Genomic DNA, 20,280 nt, shown 5'->3' with positions numbered 1-20,280 from the left:
TAGTAACAAATGTTTAGATATTATAGTCAGCCCTCCATATCCGTGGGTTCTGCATCTGCGATTTCAACCAACTGCAGATGGAAAATATTGGGGGAAAAAGTCCAGAAAGTTTCAAAAAGTAAAACTTGAATTTGCTGCGTACTGGCAACTATTTACATAGTGTTTGCATTGTATTTACAACTATTTACAGAGCATTTACGTTGTATGAGGTATTGTATGTAATTTAGAGACGATTTAAGAGTCCTGGAGGATGTGCTAGGTTATATGCAAACACTTCATTATTTCATATATAGGAGTTGAGCATCTGCGGATGTTGGTATCTGCAGGGGCGTCCTGGAACCAACCCCCTACCTCAGGTATCAAGGGACCACTGTATTTCCTTCCACCTAAAAATAACTTTCTAGCCCCCTGGGGAGGGGGGGAAGGGAGGGAAAGAAAGATAAAAACGTGCGACTGGCAGGTGTGCGGTTTCCCCTGTTCCAACTCTGGCCAGGACGACTTGTCATCAGTCCCGCTCAGGAACCCTCTCTGCAAAAGAAACACAAAGCAAATTCGTGCAGCAGTCACTAGCTCAGGGACGTTTCAAGCCCTATTTCTTTACCCACCTATGGAAATGTTCCCTTTTCTATTTTTTAACCTCAAATGCCTAGAATTATTTTACCAAACTCTGTGATTGACAGCATACTACCATCATTGGTGGGAGATAGTTTGATACCATTTTTAAAAGCTGGTAAAATGAACACCCAGTCTTACCTCATTATCTTTTGGATTCCAACCTGCCACCCTCAAGTCGACATGCCCTACATTTTTCTTGACATGAAGGGAAATCTGGAGAATATTTCCCAGCTCTCCAGAACAAAATCAGAAAAGGGCACAGTGCTGACTTAACTACTTCGTGAGCTAGCTATAATAAGACACTTTTGACTTTTAAAAAACATATATCGTACCCACAATAAAAGTCTTTCTTCACCAAAGACCACTGAGGGGGCTGGGGAGGAGGAAACTCAATCAAGCAACCCCCTACTGTTTTCTTGATAATCATCTTGGGAATGGTCTGAGAGGGAAAAAACAAAAATGAAACATTTGGGAGCTCCATAAAAGCCCACGTGCAGAGCAGGTGGGTATAGCCTTTTAAGCTCTGGCCTGACTCGATACAGACAGGATGTGGTATGGAATTTTGTCTCCTGAGATCTCCGCAGCTACTGTGGTTGGGAGTGGGTGGTTCTGGTGGTGGAATACGTTAGGGTGAAGGCTAGGCTGCTATAACAAAGAAATCCAATGGTACAGTGGCTTTGGGGAAAGGTTTATTTCTCTGGTGGTGGTCCAGAGCAGTGGGGTGGACCTGCTGCTCTACATGGCCACCTAGGTCTCAGGAGCCCTCCCTCTTGTTGCTCTGCTGTCCCTAGGTCACTGTTGTTATGTATGTAGTTGAAGCAAGATCATTGCCGTTTAGGGCTTTCAGCTGGCAAGAAGGGGAAAAAGCCATGTTCAATGTCTTAAGACCGTGCTTGGAAAAGCCACACAATAATTTTGCTTATGTTCCGTTGGTGAGACTTTGGTCACATGACCATGTTTGACTGCAAGAGAAACGAAGCCCACCTGGCTGCTATGTATGCGTCTGTTACTCCATTACTGCGTAAGAACTAAGGACGAAGGAGAACCACCTGCAGGCTGCTCTACCGAGAGTGGGACCTCGCTTAGAGAAATTGAAAACTAATTGCTGAGAGAACCCAGGATTACCAGTATTGACTAACTGTGTAGATGATGAAAAAAAACTCGCTGGACATATAAAATTTGTCCAAGCTGCACAACCAAACTAAATAGCCCCTACAAAACAGCATCAATGAAGCAATAAAGGAGAGAACTTAAATTTTAACTGTTGCTCTTTTTGAGAAAGGAAAGATGCTATGAAAAAAAAGTTAAGAGAATAAGAGATTTGGGTTAAGGAAAAAAATACTAAAAAGCAGAAGGGACTCTACTGGAAACAATTTATATTAATTAGAAGAAAAATGAGGAAATCTCCAAGTTTACAAAAGAGAGAAAATTTGTAAATTATGAGAGCAAAGATAAAAGAAGCAAATTGTAGACCCAGGAGACCAAATATCTAGAAGGAGAGAATATGGTAACGGAGAAGTGATGGCAGGTAACAGAAAGTTCTGATCTGAGTGTGCTTGATTAGGTAAGTCAAAGAGCTCTCCTAAAATACAGCTGGATCCCGTTGTTATGACAGACACTTTTTAATGCATTTCTGGGTTTGCTGGTAAGTAAGGGAAATATGACCCTGTATTTCTAACAATAGGGCATCTAGATAATTGACTGGCCATGCTGCTGAAATAACTAAAAATAACATGTTAGATTTAAAAATATTTTTAATAGGGATATATTTGGCCTACAACATTGTGTCACAAAGTTTAAGGTGCACAACATATTGATTTGGTACATTTATATTGCAATGTGATTGTCATAGTGTTAGCCAGCACCTCTATGGTGTCACATAATTATAACTTCTTCCAGTGTTAGAATCAATTAAGATCTAACCTTTTAGCAAGTTTCATGTTTATAATACAGTTTTATTGTATATAATCATTGTACTGTGTATTAGTCTCCAGGACTTACTTATCTACTAGTTGCAAGTTTGTACCTTAACATCTCTCTCATTCCTCCACCTGTGGCCCTTGGTCAACACCATTTACTCTCTGCTTTTCCAATTTCCCATGTCATACAGTATTTGTCTTTCTCTGTCTGACCTATCTCACTTCGCATAATGTCCTCAAGGCAAGGTCCATCCATGTTGTTGCAAATCGCAGAATGTCCTTTTTTTCTCGTAGCTAAATAGTATTTCATTGTATATATGTACCACATCTTTTCTTATTCATCTGTTGATGAGCAGGTTAGGTTGTTTGTATATCTTGGCTATTGTGAATAATGCTGCAATAAACATGGAAGTGCGTATGTCTCTTCAGTTAGCTGTTTTCATTTTCTTTGGATGTATACCCAGATGTGAGATTACTGGATCATTAGATAAAATATATTTTTAAAAATTTTTAAATGCATTGATGAACCAGCAAGGAAGAAAGGAATAGTTAAGCCAAAATTGAAGGCAGAAACAGAGTTTATGTGGAGCACTTAAATTGCTTTTCAGTCTAAACACTTTTGTAGGACTGGATCCAACAGTGTGTGTGTGGAGGGAGTGTGTGTAAATTAGGCTTATGCCAGAAATATGAGGGTTGCTTAACATTAGAAAGTCTATAGATGTAATTATTTGCCACATCAACAGCATTAACGATTAAGGGGGAAAATCCATATGATCATGTCAGTTGCTGTGTTGGGGGTTGGAGCCCGAGCCTGGTGAGGCGGGCCCCTCACAGGGGGCTGCCTGGCTCAGCGATGGAGGTGAGGAGTGAGTCCATTTGGCATTTGGACTGAGTCCAGTGAGCATCTGTGTGAGGGAGGACGTGGTGGGAAATTGTTACATATATGGAAGTGATCAAATACATAAATATGTTATGAATAAAGGGAGCCAGGCTTCTCACTGTGGAAGAAGGGATTTACAAATATGGAAAGGGAAAAAAACAAGAATGAATTTGTGGTTTTGGATTAGAACTGAATTCATTGGTGTAGACTTGTGGTCTTCCTCATATATAGGTAGAGAGGGAAATACATATATTTGTAAATTGGTGTATGTATATACATTCACGTATTCCCTGACAACTCCCCTGTATGTTTCCTAGAACTGCTCCAACAAATTACCACAAACTGGGTGGTTAAAAGGACAGAAATGTATCCTCTCACAGTTCTGGAGGCTAATCAAGGTGTTGGCAGAGCCAGGCTCTCCAAAGGTTCTATGCAGGATCCTTCCTTACCTCTTCCTAGCTTCCACCCATTGTTGGCAGCGATCCTTGACATTCCTTGGCTCCTAAGCAGACTCTGATCTCTGCCTCCATTGTCACATGGTGTTCTCTTTGTGTGTCTGTCCCCCGTGTCTTCACATGGCCTCCTTATAAGGGTGCCAGTCATTGGATTTACCAAAGCCCAATCCAGCATGACCTCATTTTAACTTGATTACATCTGCAAAGACCTTATTTCCAAATAAAGTCACATTCAGCTGTACTAGGGATTAGGATTTCAACATGTCTTTTGGAGTGGGGGAAAACAGAATTCAACTCATAACCATGACCACACCTGGCATCCAGCTCTTGCCTTCTAAATACCATTCTCCACTAAAAAGGAATCGGCCCTCCTTGGAGAAATGGCTGATTTTAGGTCTGGATCAGGGAAAGTGCAAAATAAACCTGGAAAATCTTGTAGGAAAAAGTAAAGATGTGGCCTAAGAATTATGGGGACATGGCAAAAGACACAGGAGCTGGCTCGAGGGGCCCTACTGGCTCTGCAGTTTGAGCATCAAAATAAACAGTGACAGTAAAGGATTACAATTCATTGAGTAAAATAAGAAATCATGGGTCCACACAGATATAAATAAACTAATATATTAAGTTTGACAAGGTACAGGGTATTTACATCATTTCAAATTACACCCCACAAAATGCTTACTAATTACCATGGGAAAAAGGGTAACTTTACGGCTGGAGACCTCTGGCTGAACCACCTTAATCAAGTGATCAAAGCGAACATCACCAGTAATGGGTCAAATCTAAATCGTGTGCAGCCTGAGAGGATGCCAGGAGAACAGATCATCCTCAAGATTCCTGCCAAAGATCACAGCCTGAATTTAACCATGAAGGAATGTCACACAAACCCAAACTGGTGGACACCCTTCAAAATTATTGACCTGTAATTTTCAAAATCATCAGGAAAGGACAGAGGGGATTTTCCAGACCACAGCGACTGCCTCAGACATGAAGACTCAACATCAGCACACGATGCTGAGCTGGACCATTTCACTATCGAGAACTTCATGAGAACAGCTGGTGCAACTTGAAAAGATCTGAGGACTCGATGGCAGTGATGGGTCAGTGTTAGCGTCCTGATTTGGATGTTTGTCTTGTGGTTACATAGGAAAATCTCCTTGTTTGCAGGAAACAAGACTCCAAAGTATTTGGAGGTGATGAGGCTTCCTGTTGGCAACTTGCTTTCAAATGATTTAGGGGGGAAAAGGCATTTGTACAGTACTTGCAGTTCTTTTGTGAAGTTTTAAATTATTTTTTAAAAACCCAACAAATGTTTAAAATACCATTTATGTAGCCTCATATACTTAGGGAGAAATCTTTTTTTTTTTAAAACTTAGGGAGAAATCTAACAAAAGAAAATCAAAACTTCTATAAAGGAAAATCTGAGGCAAAAGTAAACCTTATACTATTTAGGAATTATATGGGAAAACTGAAAAAAAAATCAAAGAAACAATGTACACCGGATTCAGGATAGTGGTAACCCCTGGGGTGGGGGAGAAGGTGATGTTGTGGGGAGGACACACAGGGGCCTCAGGGGGTCAGTGACATTTCATTTTATCAAACAAAAGTGTTCGTTATTGTGCTTTATAATTCATGCACACATATTACATGTATTTTTTCTTATATAGCAAATATTTCACAGTAAAGAAAAATATATGTGTTATTATTACATGTATAATAGAAAAATAAACTATATATATAATCATGTATGTAAAATGTGTAGCATACATGTTTATAAAATGTATACAGAAAGGACTAGAAAGATACCCACTAACAAAAGCAAAATGCCTTACAAATTTATGTTGAGCACGTGTCAAATTGTATTAAGCTGCTGAAAAGGGAAAACAGGAAGGAAAAAAGTATGCCAGTTTGGTGGAAAATTGCCGCTGTGAGATGACAAAATTCATGGATAACTGGGAGCCTCAAGAACTTTTGACACTGAAGTAAGAAAGGGCAGGCTTCAGAATGAAGAAAGATTAAGACAGCTGAAAAACTCCTGTACTGTTCAGTGATTCATCTTTTCTATAAATCTTCAAATTCTCTCACCAGTGGCATCCTCAAGTGTATGGTTCTCTTTTTTTTTTTTTTGGTTCTTTTTATTTTGATACAAAGAAAGCATTACATTTAAAATGTAAATGTTTGGAACGTACCACCATTTTTGTAATTCTCTGTGGCATTTCTTCTTTTACCACATCAGAAGCTTTAAAAAAAAAAAAAAAAAAGGAAGTAGCCCAGGCCCCCCTTGTCTTCCAAGCTGCTCTCACTAGAACTTTTGTTTCTAATCTGCTCCCACTTTTTACTGGCTGAAAATTATTTATCTGCAGGGTTGTGGAAGTCGATGATGTGGACATCAAAGATCACAGCAGAGCCAGGGATCTTGTCTCCTGGGGCCAGAATGGGGGCGTGGATCAGCTCGGAGCCTAGGAGGAGCTGCTCAGGCCTCCATGGAGGCCCCAGACCTTCCCTGCCAGGGGGTTAAGTGAAGATGGGATGGGATGTTTGTCTAGTCCCCTCTTCTAATATACTCTGGGGGGTGGGCAGGCAGTGGAGGGGAGGGAGGGCATGCCAGTTAGAAAGCCCTTTATGTACACCTTGGAACATCTCAATAATTTACCCTGTTGAGCTATGTGATTAGTCCCATTTTACAAGTGAGCACACTGAGGCTTCCAGCAAAGCTAGGTCTCAAGTCCAGGCGTCTTTGCTTCTAGGGCTATGATGTTTCTGGTTTCCTGTAACCACCCTCCCTCCCCAAACTCAGGAGTCCGCTGCCCTTCTCCAGTGTGGAAGGGGGAAGTGGGAGACTGCCCTGGAGAAAAGGATGGAGCACTTATGGCAGAAGTTGGGTGAGGGGGCCAGTTTTTGTGATGAGAGGGTCAGAGCAGCGGCTGGAATCCCCCCTCCTAGGGGAGGTCAGGAGGAGCTGAGGTGCTGGCTTTGGGATCAGGGAACAAGCCTACCAGTCCTGTTCTCCCTGTAGGCGAGGTGGCGGCTGGGGGGATGGTTGGGGGGTGGGTGATGGTGATCCAGGCACCAGCCCTGTAGCCTGTAGTCCATCCCGGGGATGATGTAACCCTGCCCCACATAGGTATTTATTGTAGGTGTCGTTGCGGGAGTAGCTGCAATACAAGGTGGGGAGGCCAGCAAGGGAGTCACAGGGATCCTGCCCTTCCCAGCAGTTCAGAGCTGCCCCCAGCTGCTGCCTGGGGCAAACTCACACCTAGTACTTCCCTCTTGCCTCAGCTTCTCTCTTGTCCTCTCAACCCCCACCGTCCTCCTCAGAACCCTGGAATCAAAGAGGGTGCCGTCTATCAGGGAGGCGTTGTAGTGGTAACGCATGAAGTCCCTGGCTATGGCTCTCCAGATGCAGCCAAGCGGCAGCTCCAGCATCTCCAGCTGGACAGTGTCCTTTGGGTTGTGGACATCAATCAGTAGGACATGGAAGACCAGGGAGGCCTGTGGGGGGATCACAGTCCCTGGGGAAGGGACAGGCTTGAACCATCCAAGTGGAGAGCAAAGCCGGGCTTCTTCCCAACTCAGGGAGGTCTACGTGAGCACCATGCAAAAAGGTGCTAAGCCTGCTTTCCTGAGTCCTTTCCCACCCATCAGCAGCCCTGGTTCTTGCCCTGTGAGGCCAGAGCTAAGGCTTCCCCAGGACCACCACTTGCCCATACTGAGCCTTTGTGTGAATCAGAATGAAGCACCCCTTCTTAATGAGATGATCACCAAGTACTAGGTTTCATGCCTATTTCCCTCCTTGGCTAGATGTCCTTGCGTACAGCCTGAGTAACTATACATGGCCGCCCACTTCTAGAGAACCCCTGCGCTCCTGGCTGCCCTCACCATAGCCTTTCGCGCCATAGGCCAGGAATGGAGGGATGATGCTCTTCCTTCTCTCTCCTGGACGCATTCCCAGCAGCCCCTGGTCCATGCCCTTAATCAGCCATCCAGAGCCCACGTAGGTGTCATAAGTGCCGCCCCTATTGTAGCTGCAAAGAGTGAGGTAGAGGTGAGGCTGCTGTTGGAAGAGACAGGATGGCCCCCGGACTGCCCCCTGCCTGCCACAGTCCCCAGCTCCCCAGGGCTCCCTCCAACCCTTACCTGTTGTCAAAGGCGGTGCCATCCAGCAGCATGCCGTTGTAGTGGTAGCGGACAAAGTCACTGTCCTGGACCATGCGGGGGCAGTGGCGTGGGCGCAGCAAGGTGCTCACCTGCACGGTGTCCACCTTGTCCCACACATCCAGCAGGACCACGTCAAAGCAGAGGGTGGCGTCCGGGGGAATGAGCCCCCCTGTGTTTGATGCAGCCCTCAGAGTTGGGGGGTGGAGTGGAGGTCTGAACATCCCGCTAGGCCATCCATTCCCCCGCCCCAGCGGAGTCAAGCTAGGATCCCAGCTGGGGCCCTCTTATTTCCCTTCCTCCTGCCCCAGGGGCTGAGAGACCAAAATTTAGGTCCCAGTCCTGTTGCTATTCATACTTGGAAAGTCACTGTCCCTCTCTGAGCTTCATTTTCCTAGGGTCCTTGCTTCTGCCCCCTGGCCTCCTGCATCCCCCTGCCTGGGCCCCAGCCCTTCTCACCCATGCCGATGCTGCCATAGCCCAGGTGCGGAGGCACAATGAGGCGTCACCACTCATTGGCACACATGCCCATGAGGCCTCAGTCTATGCCGGTGACGAGGTGCCCCACGCCCACCACGATGGCAACCAAGGTGTGGTGGTCATAACTGGAGAGGGAGGGGATAGATAGGATACAGTGGCCTCTGCTCATGGTCGCATACATCCACAGGTGCTCACACACACAGTCTCCCTCCCTATACATAGGTGTAGATCCACAGGCTCCTCATCTCCTCTGCAAGCCTCTGTCCTTGGTGGGCCACAAGCCCTGCCTTAATAGGATGGGCTGCTACAAAAGGAAGTCCCGGAGGAGGGGTGGGCATGGGAGCAGGTGGTCACGGGAGCAGTCTGCTGCTGCTGTCTGCTGACTGCAAAAAGGTGGTACGTTCAGCCGCAGGGGAAGAGGAACAGTGATTGAGCACGCAAACGATAAGCCAATGAAACGCTTGGTGTTTTGCATTTATTATCTTATTTAATTCTCTCCCTTGTGAGGTGAGCATTATTGATTTCATTTTTCTTATGAGAAAAATTGAGACTAGGGAGGCCAAGTGACTTGCCCAAGGTCACACAACTAACGTGTGGTCTGTTGAACGCCAAAGCCCATGTATGGGCTCCTGCACCATCAATTAACCGAGGAAGGGAAGGGGAAGCACAGGAGGCTGGGGATAGGTTTTCAATTAAAAAAAGAAATGCTCTAATTTCATTCTTTTACATCTAGCTGTCCAGTTTCCCAGCACCACTTTTCTTTTTCATTTTGCTTTTTCTTGGGGCGGGGGGTAGGTAATTAGGTTATTTTAATAGAGGTGCTGGGGATTGAACCTAGGACCTCGTGCATCCTTGTGCATGCTAAGCATGTGCTCTACTACTGAGCTATACCCCCACCCACTAGTTTTCAGTTTTGAAAAGGCCTGTTCTAATATTGACATGGCTCTTATCTGTTTTTAGTTGCAATTTTCAAAAGTTAGTGAAGAATGGGAGATTGTTATTTTGATGGAAGGGGCTGTGGGTTGTGAACTGTCTTCCAAGCTCAGCACTGCATGAACTGGGCCCAGCTCTGATCCAAGAGTCCCCGACAGGGAGGTCATCCCCCAGCTTCCGATCCCTCCCCTGCTCCTTGGTGGCCACGGGTTCAGAGTGGTACTCCTGGCTACTGCCTGTACTTCATTTTACCCATTGATCTGGTTGTCTGTCTGATCTGCTTCCTTCACAGTGCCGTTGTGAGAACCCGACCATGGCACAAAGTTTCTACCAGTTAAACACTACCAGGGTTCTCCCGAGTCAAGACTGCCAGGCACTGGGTGAGGTTCACTTTCATTCATCATCTTGTTTGAGTCCTCCCATGAGCCTTAGGAATTAGGGACTCAGTTTGTTTTTAACCACTTTTTTTTTCAGATGAGAAAAGTAAAGCTTAAAGAGGTAAAATTCCTTGTCCATGATCACAGCCTGGGTTTGAACCCAGGGTCTTGGTCTCAGGAGTTCGTGTTCTTACCCAATATACTGCCTGCCTCCAAATCCACTAATTTCTGTAGGCTGAGCTGTGTGTTTTGGGGATGGGTCTAAGAGGGACCGATTTCTTGGGGTATGGTGTGAAAGCTTGTGTGTACGACTGGGACCCAAAGTTTAACTGAAGCTGGTGTGCAGACCTGCCCTGCTTCATCCAGGAAAAGTAGACTTGCCAGAGCAGACTGAAGGCCTTGCTCAGACCAGAAGCTGGCCTCTCAAATCCCAAGGCTGACAAGATGGGCAGCAGCCCAGGCCTGGTAGAACTAAGGTGGAGGGAGGTGGGGGTGTGCGGGCACCCGAAGAGGGAGGCATGAAAACTCTCTGAGGAGCCCAGGGTGGCGTGTGTGACCGTGTGACATGTAGCCAGACAGGATTCCTACACCAGGCTATCCTGGAACCCTCCTGCTGTCTTATCCTGCCCACCTGCTTTACCCCACCCATTGCTCAAAACCCCCACCAAAAAGAATTCTACTTATTCCTTCTTCTCTAAAGGCAAAGGCACTGAAACCTGCGGCTGGAGCCAGAAAGGGAATCAGGGTGGATGGAAAGGTGGAAAGTCTTGAGACCAGTGTCAAATTCACACACAGCAGCCCTTCCCCCAACTATGAACCAGAAACCACCCCCTTTCATGTCTTTAAGTAAAGCACTGGTAAGTAGAGCAGTTCACCTTGATTATCAAGCACTTTGGGGGACATAGGAAGCTTGTGCGAAAGAAATTGGGGTCCTTTGTTAGGCGAAGGTTTGTTAGGCGAAGGGCAGGCATGTCTTTGGGGAGATGGCTGTCTAGGACTTCCCCCCTCAGCCTGCAGTGTTTGGGGCTGAGGGAAGGGAAATGGTGAATCTGGGGGCACCCAAACCGTTACCTCGAGTCAAACTTCTTGCCATCCTCTAAAGTGCTGTTGTAGTGGTAGCAGACAAAATCCCACATCTGCACCTCCGGGCGACAGGCCCTGGGGATGTGGTAGCTCTCGATAACCACTTCTTCCAGAGGGTAGCTGGCCAGGCTGGTGCAGCCCAGCCCCCTCCCCACGGCCTGCACCACCAGCAGGAGCAGCAAGGGCAGTAAGGGGGAGCCGGAGGAGGGTGTGGCTGGGGGCCCCCTCCCGGACCGTGGTGCCTGGAGCTGGGAAGGCCGGCTGTGAGGGGGCCCATGAGCAGGTGGACTTCAGGGACTTCTATCCAGCCATAGCAGGTATCCCCTCACCCAAACTCCTGTGGGCATCCCTCTCACCCACAGGCCCTGCTTCCCAGAATTCCTAAGTTCCCTTAACACAGATACTCATTCCATACACATTTATGGAGCCCCTACTAAGTGCTTGGGAGGCAGACCGGAATAAGGTGTTATGCCGGTGGCCGGCAGGGCCTTTAGAGGCTAACAGATCACCTACCACTGGGCGCAGAGGGCTACAGTGGGGAGTGTCCAAAGTGCTGGGCATCGGTGCAGAGAGGATGTGATATCCCAAAAGGGTCTGGGGGAGGTTGGGATCATAGGCCTTCCAGGCAGAGGGCAGTGCAGGTGCCAAGGTGCTGAGGTGGAAAACAGCCCAGCAGGTGTGTGCAGAAAGCATTTTGTGGCCAGAAATCACACCTGGGGATTCCGAAAGGCAGAGTCCCTCAGCAAGGGCGGAAAGGACGGTCCTGAGGTTCTCTCACTGGGCTTCAGTCCTGCTTCCAAACCTCACCCGTCATTCTCCCAGAATGCCCTGGCTTCCTCTGGCTTGGGGGTGGCAGGTGAGCTGTGGGGGTGGTGAGTCAGCCCAGCCCACAGCAGTCTTCCTCAGCGTCACTTGTCACTTTACACACATTATCTCATGCGATCAGGAAGCAGAGCTGGGATTGGAAGTCATCTCTGTCATTCACCTCATTGGATGTGGATGGAGCTGGTCAGCACACCAGCTCCTCACTGCTGCCACCCACCCCACCAGATCTCTTTGCAGAATCTCTGCAGTGCAAGGTGGACTGTGAGGCCAACTTGACCCCCAACGTGGGCGGCTACTTTGTGGAAAAGTTTGTGGCCACCATGTATCACTACCTGCAGTTTGCCTACTACAGATGTGAGCCTCCTGGCGGGCTTGGGGCAGGGGAGAGCGCTGCGTGGGGAGTCATGCAGAGTCATGGGGCACTGTCCCTCAGAATTGAGGACCCTGGGTGATGGGGGGGAAGGCTAGAGGTTGTGGGGCAGGTGAGAGCCTTGTGGGAGGGAACAGAGAACAGCCTCAGGGGAGAATTCCAGGGCCTCTTGGGTAAATGACTAGACAGCAACAATTGCATAGTGCCTGACAGTTACAAAGCCCTGCTACATCTGTTTACCTCACTTGATCCTCTCACAAACTGCCAATAGCTGACATTACTGTGCCCATTTTTCAGATGAGGAAACTGAGGTTCATAGAGGGCAAGGGGCCATTAGTCACATGGGCAATAAAAAGTAACACCAGGACTCAAGGTTCTCCTCACTGGAGGGAGAGTCTGGCATCAGCTGGGGCTCAGATGGCCAATCTCCAGGGTCTCCAGGGTCTCTGCAATGCAGAGATGCCCAGATTCAGACAGAAGCTGGAGCTGGAGTGGAGTAGCTGAAGACCAAGAGGCCAGCAGACCCTTTGTGGGCCCAGTTGGCTAAGAGGTTGAGGGCTGGGCCACTGGCCTCTGATTCCCAGTACCCTCATCCTCCAGCTGTGTGAGCTGGAGCAGTTGACCTAACCTCTCTGTGCCTCAGATTTCTTGTCTGTAAAATGGGGATAACAATAACAGTGAAGCTTAAATGAGCTACACGGGGCATAGGAGAAGTGCCCAATACAGTCTGGCTTGCGTTATTATTGGGTGGGGTGAGGGGCTCAACAGATATTCTGGGAGGCGGCCAGGGGCACTGGACTAAATTGGGAGGTAGGGGTGGGTTAGGTGAGGGTTATCCCTGAAGGTGGGGAAGTGCCAGGGCCACTCCTCCCTTCCGTCCTGCCTGCAGTGAAGGACGTGCACCAGGCTGCCCCACAGTGCCGCCAGCTACATGCTCTTCGACCCGGGAGACAGTGTCATGCAGCAGAAGCTGGTGTATTTATTACTGCTTCTACAGGGCTCGCTGGGGCCTGGAGGGGGAGGACTTCCACCCCAGGGAGGTGGGCATCGGGACATATGATTTGATAAATTATCCTGGCTTCCTCCAAAGGCAGGATGGGAGAAGAAAAGAATTAATATGGTTTGTGGTTGGAATCCTGGGTTCAAACCCAGCCCCACTAGCTGTGTGGTCCTGGAAACGCTGCGGACCTTTCTGAGTCTGTTGCGGCCGTGATCGTATAGTGGTTAGTACTCTGCGTTGTGAGTCTGTTGCCTCACCTGCAAAATGGGGGTGGTGTTGCCTGCCTGACCAGCACAGTGCCTGGGAGGTGGGAGGTAAAAAATACCTGTCTATTCCTGCCTCCTCCCCTTCCCACCCTCGTCATCCTCACTGCTGGCCTTTGCCCTTCTTCCCCAGGGACCCCCTAACCTGGACCAACTGAGGAAGCTCCTTGGGAGTCTAGGGCAAGACTGGCAAATATGGTATACATGGTGCCACTCCCGATTTCCTTGTCAGTGGCAGACAGTGCTAATTGATCAAGGCATTCTTTTTCACTGAGCCCTCAGAATCCTTCTTAACCTTCAGCAGTATGGTTTTTCGATCAGCATGGAAATTGATACCTGTTCCTGGGTCCTTGAGCTGGAAAAGGGCCACAGGACCCAGATCTTAGGAGCTCTGGCTCGTCCACCATCTGGCAGCAAGGCCCAGCTCGCCTCACTTCCCTTCACTCCACCCAGGAGGTCATGCTTTACCACGACCAGACAGCTGAGCTGCTGGAGCTGCTGGAGCTGCTGGACTTTGCACACATATACCAGCAGGCCCCCTGCAGGTGGCCCCCTGCCCTATGGGGCTGAATGGTGATAGAGACCTGTTGGTCCTCTTCCTGGGGCTCCTGTGCTAAAACTCAGCCCCAGCCCCTGGCAGTCAGCTGCTGTGAAGCAGAGAGATTTCACCTGTCCCTTATTTACACCTGCCTTTCTCTCCCCACTTTGTGTTCTCTTGTCCCCCCTTCTGTCCATGTCTAAATCTTGCTTCTCCTGGACTCAGCTCAGGTTGGCACCTCCTCCAGGAAGCCCTTGCAGCCTGTCCTGACTCTGTCTTCTGGGCTTGCAGTACCTCCCTGCACTGGAGTTATTTGCAGTCCTCATCCATCTCACCCACCCCTTTCTCCACCCAGCCTCCTAGAGGACTGTGCTCCCGGACAGGGAACCAGGGTATTCCCAGCTCTCCCACAGGACCTGGCACAGAGCTGGGGCTCAGAAACTGAGTCTGAATGAACCAGTGAGTGGGTGAATGAATGAATGAACTCAGGAAGGAAGGACTACAGTGTGTCATTACGTGGATTGAGAACCTGAATTCTCTGAGGTGTTGCTGCTCAGCGCGCTATTTATCCATTCCCTCCTTTGTTCATGCACCCATGCCCCCTCATCAAACACAGGGGCCGGGTCTGCGCTGGGAGCAGCCAGGCTTTGGTGCTAGCCAGTCTTGGCTCTACCACCTCCCAGCTAGGCAACCTCCAGGCAAGCAGTAGGTAACCCTAGGACTTCCGTTTCTTCACCCATTGAATGGGGAGAATAATGCCCATCTCACACTGTTGTGCTGAGACTCAAATGAGATCGATTACATAAAGCACTTAGTATAAAGCTGGCACATATTAGGTGCTCGACTGACTGTTACTTGCTGCCTGCTGTTTGCCAGACACCGTGCTTGGGCCAAGGATAAATTTATGAAAGGCACAGTGCCTTGCCCAAGCAGCTCACTGATGCATGAATCACTGTGAAATGGGAGAGGCCATCACAGGACCCTGGAGGAGGCCTCCAGACCCAGCCAGGGTCATCAACAAGGACTGCATCCTGGAGCTGATGCCTGGCATTGGAGGGATAAACAAGAGCTATCCAAAGTGTTCCTGGCTGGGAAACAGCATGAGCAGACAGTATTCAAGGTCTAGCAGTAGTCCCCGGGTATTTATGCTGAAAAGGTGGGCTGTAGAGAGGGCAATGCTTACAATAACTCTGAATCTCTGCCAGTGGAGCGATTCACACATCAGTTCAAGGAGGGGGCAATTAGGGAACAGGACTTTGGGAGAAATCCTCAGATCATTCCTGTGTGAGATCTTGAGGCTGGGAAGGAGGGGCTTTGGGGACTGTGATGGGATGGGAGGGCCCCTTGGCCAGGCAGCAGGCCCACCTGGGTTTGTGCCTGCTGTGACCTGGTTTCTCCTAGATGGAGGTGGAGGAGACAGAGCCGCCCATGGAGCCTGAGGAGCCTCCATCTGATGCTGAGTTTGAGGGGAAGGCGACTACGAGGAGAGCATCTATGCTGACTGGTGGCAGGAGCCGGATGCCAAGAGTGATGGGGCTGAGGCTGGTCAGTGAGTTGATCCTGGTGGAGGGGTGGGAATGCAGCCTGGGATGGAGTTTGGAGACAGAGGGATCCATGCCCCAGGATGCAGAAGCTGTGGAGTAGGTGTAACCAGTGTTGGCATGTCTCCTCTGGGGACTTCTGGCCTGTCAGCAACCCCTGTCCCTCTTGGTGGAGGGGGTGACATCTTTCCTGGAGCAGGGACCAACTGAGACCTGTTCTTGGGGAGCCTCACTGCTCCCTGCCCCATCTCCCCTGAGGACAGCACCCAGACACCTGTTGGGAATGGGGTGGGGGGCTAATCCCAATGCTCTCTCCTTTCATTGTCAGAGCCAGAGCCTGAACTACCATGAGAAGAGGGCCCCCCTGCACCCCTCAAGAGCTTGGGAAGCCTGGCCCAGTGGCACCACCTTCACCAGCCTGGGCAGCAACAAGAACTATTTATTAAACATGTAAAATGGACATAGCTGACCAGGCCACATCCTGTCCCACCTGGGAGCACTGCTCCGCATGTAATGGAGGAGAACAAATCTGACTCTATTGGATCTGTTCCTTTAGCTTTAATCACTGTGCCCTGATTTCTAGGTTTAGTCTTGCTAGCTCTGCACCTTTTGTAAAAACAATGTTGCCTTTAGCCTGAAATATACAGGAGAGCCTATTCTCAGGGCTCTGACCCTAAAGAATGTTAGCACTTCTGCACTTATGTAGAGATGGCAAGTTGCAAAAAATGGGTGTGTGTGGGTGTGTGTCTCCCAACTTATTGGCCTGTCGTGCGGCAAGCAGAACGAGTTTGGGCTCAGTAACACCCAGACCCCTCCTGCCTGTTTCTGGGTGTCTGGACCACAGGATGATGGTGCTGCAGCTGCTGACAGCCTGCCCTCCTCCCCATGTCCCCCAACCCAGACAGTCTCCTGAAGGAGAAGAGTCCAGCTCTTCCTAGTTGGGGTCTCAGCCTGAATTGGAGAGACAGCAGAGGGGCAGCTGGCATCAGAAGAGCACTGAACCAGGAGTCCAGCAGTTCCTGGCACACTGGCAGTGGGTGCTCAATAAACATTTCTTGTTTGGAGAATCGCAGCACTGGGGTCTGGTCTCCCCTGGGTGGAATGGTGAGGATGCAGGTTCTTCCCTCCCTCTACACCCGTCTCCTCTCATCAATAAATGCGGAGGCAGGCGAGGGGCCACAGTTTGACCTCTAAACTGGGTGTTTGTGAACTGTGGAGCAGCAGCCTGAAATTGCAGCCCGCCGCCAGGGGGCGTGAGGATGCAGTTCTGCCGGAGTCCTGGGAAGATGGTGGTTTCAGATTTCTAAGCTGAGATGTCCTATATTTTCCTAGTTCAGTATTGCCTCCCTCAGGGACTGTGGGGTGGGGGCCGAGAACATTTACTTTCGGTTTTCACTTTCCAAGCATTTACTGACCCAGTTTCCTTCCAGTTAGAGCGAGCATGCCGTGCCCTGTCCTGCCCTCTCTGCCCATTCTCCTATTCATTCCACAGTAGGGAACCGGGCCCTCTCAGCACCCAGAAGAGCCCTAGGGCTATGGCTTGATAACAGGAGACTTTGTAGTGGCAGTGGGACTGCGAGACTGTCTTGCTCAATCTTGCACTGCTTCTTGAGGGCAGAGAGTATGGAGGTGGGGCGAGGGTGATGCCAGGTGGCTACCACCCAGTCCCCCAACCATGTTCCAGAGTGGGCAGGTGGGGGCCAAAGGAGTCTCTCTAGGGAGGGACCCTTGGCCAAGGCCAGCTAGGTGACAGTTCTGCCCCACTGTCCACGTTTCTGGTCTCCCAGGGGCAGGGTGGTAGAGGAGGCTTCTCCTACCAGCGGATGGAGCTGAAGCTGGTAAGCCCAGTTCTCACCATCCACACCCCTACCCAGATGCGCTTGGTAACCTGATCTGGGTCCTGCCCATCTCTGTGCCCAGGAGGACTCCCTGCCCAACCCCATGCCCTTCCCTGGGCCTCTGGTGAAGGAAAGCCAGAGTCTGAGTCTGGAGCACGAGCGGGTCAAGGATGGGGGCGTTGGTGATCTCACTCTTCCCTCCCTCCCATAGGTGGGTCTGCAGTGGTGGCGTCTCCAGAGAGCTCTTAGGTGCCAGGCTGGCCCTGCCCTAGCCCAGCACTCTCACGCTGCTGTGTTGTCAGCTTCCCCCAAGCCCCGCCCCCTGTTTCTGGGAGGGGCTGGCCCTTGGTGGGGTGGGGAGCGGGGACGTGCTAGAGCATGCCTGCCTGAGTAGGAGCTTTGGAATCTGGACGGCTGGGTGTGAGTCTGAAAGCGCCTATGTGCAGGAGTGAGGAGGGCTGTGGGCTTGTGTCTTGGGGCGATGTGCGGGTCTGGATGTGAGCTTGAGCCTGCGTGCACACGTCTAAGAATGTCCATGGCAGCGTCCTGGGCGACTGAGTGTGTTTGCGCATGCATCCCGGAGGGTGCGCGCACTCCTGACTGTGATTCCAAAGGTTCCTTCACTCGCTCAGCACGTTATCTATTTGAGTGCCTACCCAAGCACCCTGCCTTCACGGAGCTTGTATTCCAACGAGGAGACAGGCAATAAACAATGTGAGGGGTGGCTTCTCAGTGGGAAGGGCGCCTGTCAGGACAGACATCTCTCCTGGCCTTTTGGGAAAGGAGGAGCAGGCAGCTGGAGGGTGGCTGACAGCTGTGTCAGCCTGTGAATGGAGTCACCCAGGCCAGGAGCAGAAAGCAAAGTGACTCAATTGACAAGTCCTCACCATCCCCCCCAACCCACTCAGAGCAGGGCGGGAGTTGCTCAGAGACCCAGGGAGACCCTGCTCCAGATTACAACAATCCTAATGCTTGGGGCCCACCCTGATGGGCTCCTGAAACTCTGAGATGGAACCCTGCAGGATTTGAGGTGGGGGGGGCGACCCAGGAATAGACATTCTCTGGAGCGGTCCTGACCCTCCTCCAGCCTCCCCCTCCACCATCACAGGCCCTTGGTATCTCGCCCTGGCCCATGCTATTTCTGGCCCTTCTATATCTGATTTCTTGTCTCCCTGTTTTCCCTTTGACATTCCATCCCCGCCCACATGCCTTGCAGTGAAGTGTGGCTGGAGCTACCTTTGTAATTAAGAGCCCTCCCCAGACCAGCCGGGCACACATCTACAGGACCAGGCCGTGCGCAGCCTCTGGTCTCAAGGCTCCTCCCCCGGACAAAGGGTGGCAAAAAATGGCAAGAGCACCCCCACCCTCACCTCAGGGGCCTTGCACCGTCCTGCCCTGCTCCTGCTCCCGCTGGAGCCAGGGCTCACTCCAGCCAGAAGCATTTGGGAGGCACTTCTGCCACCAATATCCTTTTCCCAGGCCTGAAGGGGACCCCCTGAGCAAGTCCCCCTCCCCAAGCACCAGTGGGCAGGGGCAGCGGTGCAAACGGAGTTCCACGAACAGAGACCTAAACAAGTTATGAGTCAAGCTAACTGTTAAATAAGACACCTGGACCAGTATTCCTCCACAGGGACCTGAAAGACCGGGAGGGAATTGAGAATTCTGACTCCTTCTCAGAACGTGGCAGCCTCTGGCAGCCTCTGGGAAAAACTACTCCTTGGCCTCCAGCCCTTGGGCCATCCCCTTCACACCCCTGGCTCCCCCCACATCACACAGGGCCTCCAGCATGCGTGTAGGCACCCCAGCTCGCGTGTCCCTGGTGTGTGCGTCCCTTTCCCACAACTGCCCCTCGTCACCTCTTTGCCTGAGTGTGCACACGCCAAGTGGTGCTGCTGTCAGAACAGGAGGAAGAGCCCTAGTAAGAGACCCCCAGGCCCCAGAAGCAGGGTCACTGCTGGGCAAGTCCCCAGAGCGTGGACTCCAGGGGGAGAGGTACGAACTCTCAGTAGGCTCGTCCCCTTGGCCCTTTGTGGAGGGGCGCAACCCCCTGGAGGACTAGAGCAGGGGCCTTCGCAAGGGCAGGACCCGGGACAGAGCTCCCCCCCCCCCGGCCCCGCCCCAATCTGAGACTGGCTCTGCCCCATCTGCCACCGGGAATGACTTCTGTTTGCGCTCTTTCCGCACTGCTGTGATGCCAGGGGAGAGCGGCTGTGTGCTGAAAAGGGACCAGCATCAGCCTGAAGTTTAGCATCGCGTCTGTTCCCCAGGTCTCCCCATATGAAGGTGGCCATCCCCTCAGGCTGCAGAGGAGGGAAGAAGGGTGTGTGTGTGTGTGTATCTGAGTGTGCTGGGGAGACAGCACTGACACAGCCAGCATTTGTGTATCTGGATCTGTGTCCCTGAGTGTATATCCCTAAGGTGTGAGCATGGAAGAGTGTGTGTGTGTGTGTGTGTGTGTGTGTGTGTGTGTGTGTGTGTGTGTAGTATGTGCAGATCTATATGTCTGCCTGCCACTGTCTGGGAAAGGGGACCCCACAGAGACAGGGATGATTGTGAACACACAACAGAAACTCTTACACCTTCTTATATGGCCCAGAGGCCTCGTGGAGGATGAGAGGAAGGGAGGTGAGCAGAGGAGGGCAGCCCGGCTGCCGGTTCACCTTCCCCAGGAAGCACCTCCCCATCCTCCACCAGCTCCCCTCATTGCACCTCTCTTTGCCAATAACTCCTGTCTCTGGGATGACTTGGGAGGGGCCCCCTGGTGCCCTTTCCTTCTTTACTCTGAGGCCCCAGAAAGCTACAAGGTTGAATTAGCCATATGTGTTCTTGGGGGCCCAAGGACTCTGTTTCCACAGAGCTCCTGGCAAGAGAAATGAGTTTAAATCACAGGGATGCGAACTGAAGCTAGACCCCAGAAGGAATTTACCAGTGTCAGGAGAAAGGAAGGGGTTAAGCCAGGCTTAGGTCTGGGAAGTGGGTGTGTGTCTGTGTGTTGTGCCTGTGTGGGG

At 50.6% G+C, this 20,280-nt stretch overlaps 1 pseudogene; it reads right to left on the bottom strand.

Moving 5' to 3' along the window:
* Nucleotides 1-6,218: 6,218 nt before the first annotated feature.
* Nucleotides 6,219-11,110, bottom strand: LOC116279762 (peptidyl-prolyl cis-trans isomerase FKBP10-like; annotated as a pseudogene).
* Nucleotides 11,111-20,280: the final 9,170 nt, after the last annotated feature.

This window comes from Vicugna pacos, chromosome 16, assembly GCF_048564905.1.
Source record: "Vicugna pacos chromosome 16, VicPac4, whole genome shotgun sequence".
Taxonomy (NCBI): domain Eukaryota; kingdom Metazoa; phylum Chordata; class Mammalia; order Artiodactyla; family Camelidae; genus Vicugna; species Vicugna pacos.
Note: the sequence above shows the minus strand (reverse complement) of the source record. Positions and strands in the feature narration are given on the sequence as shown.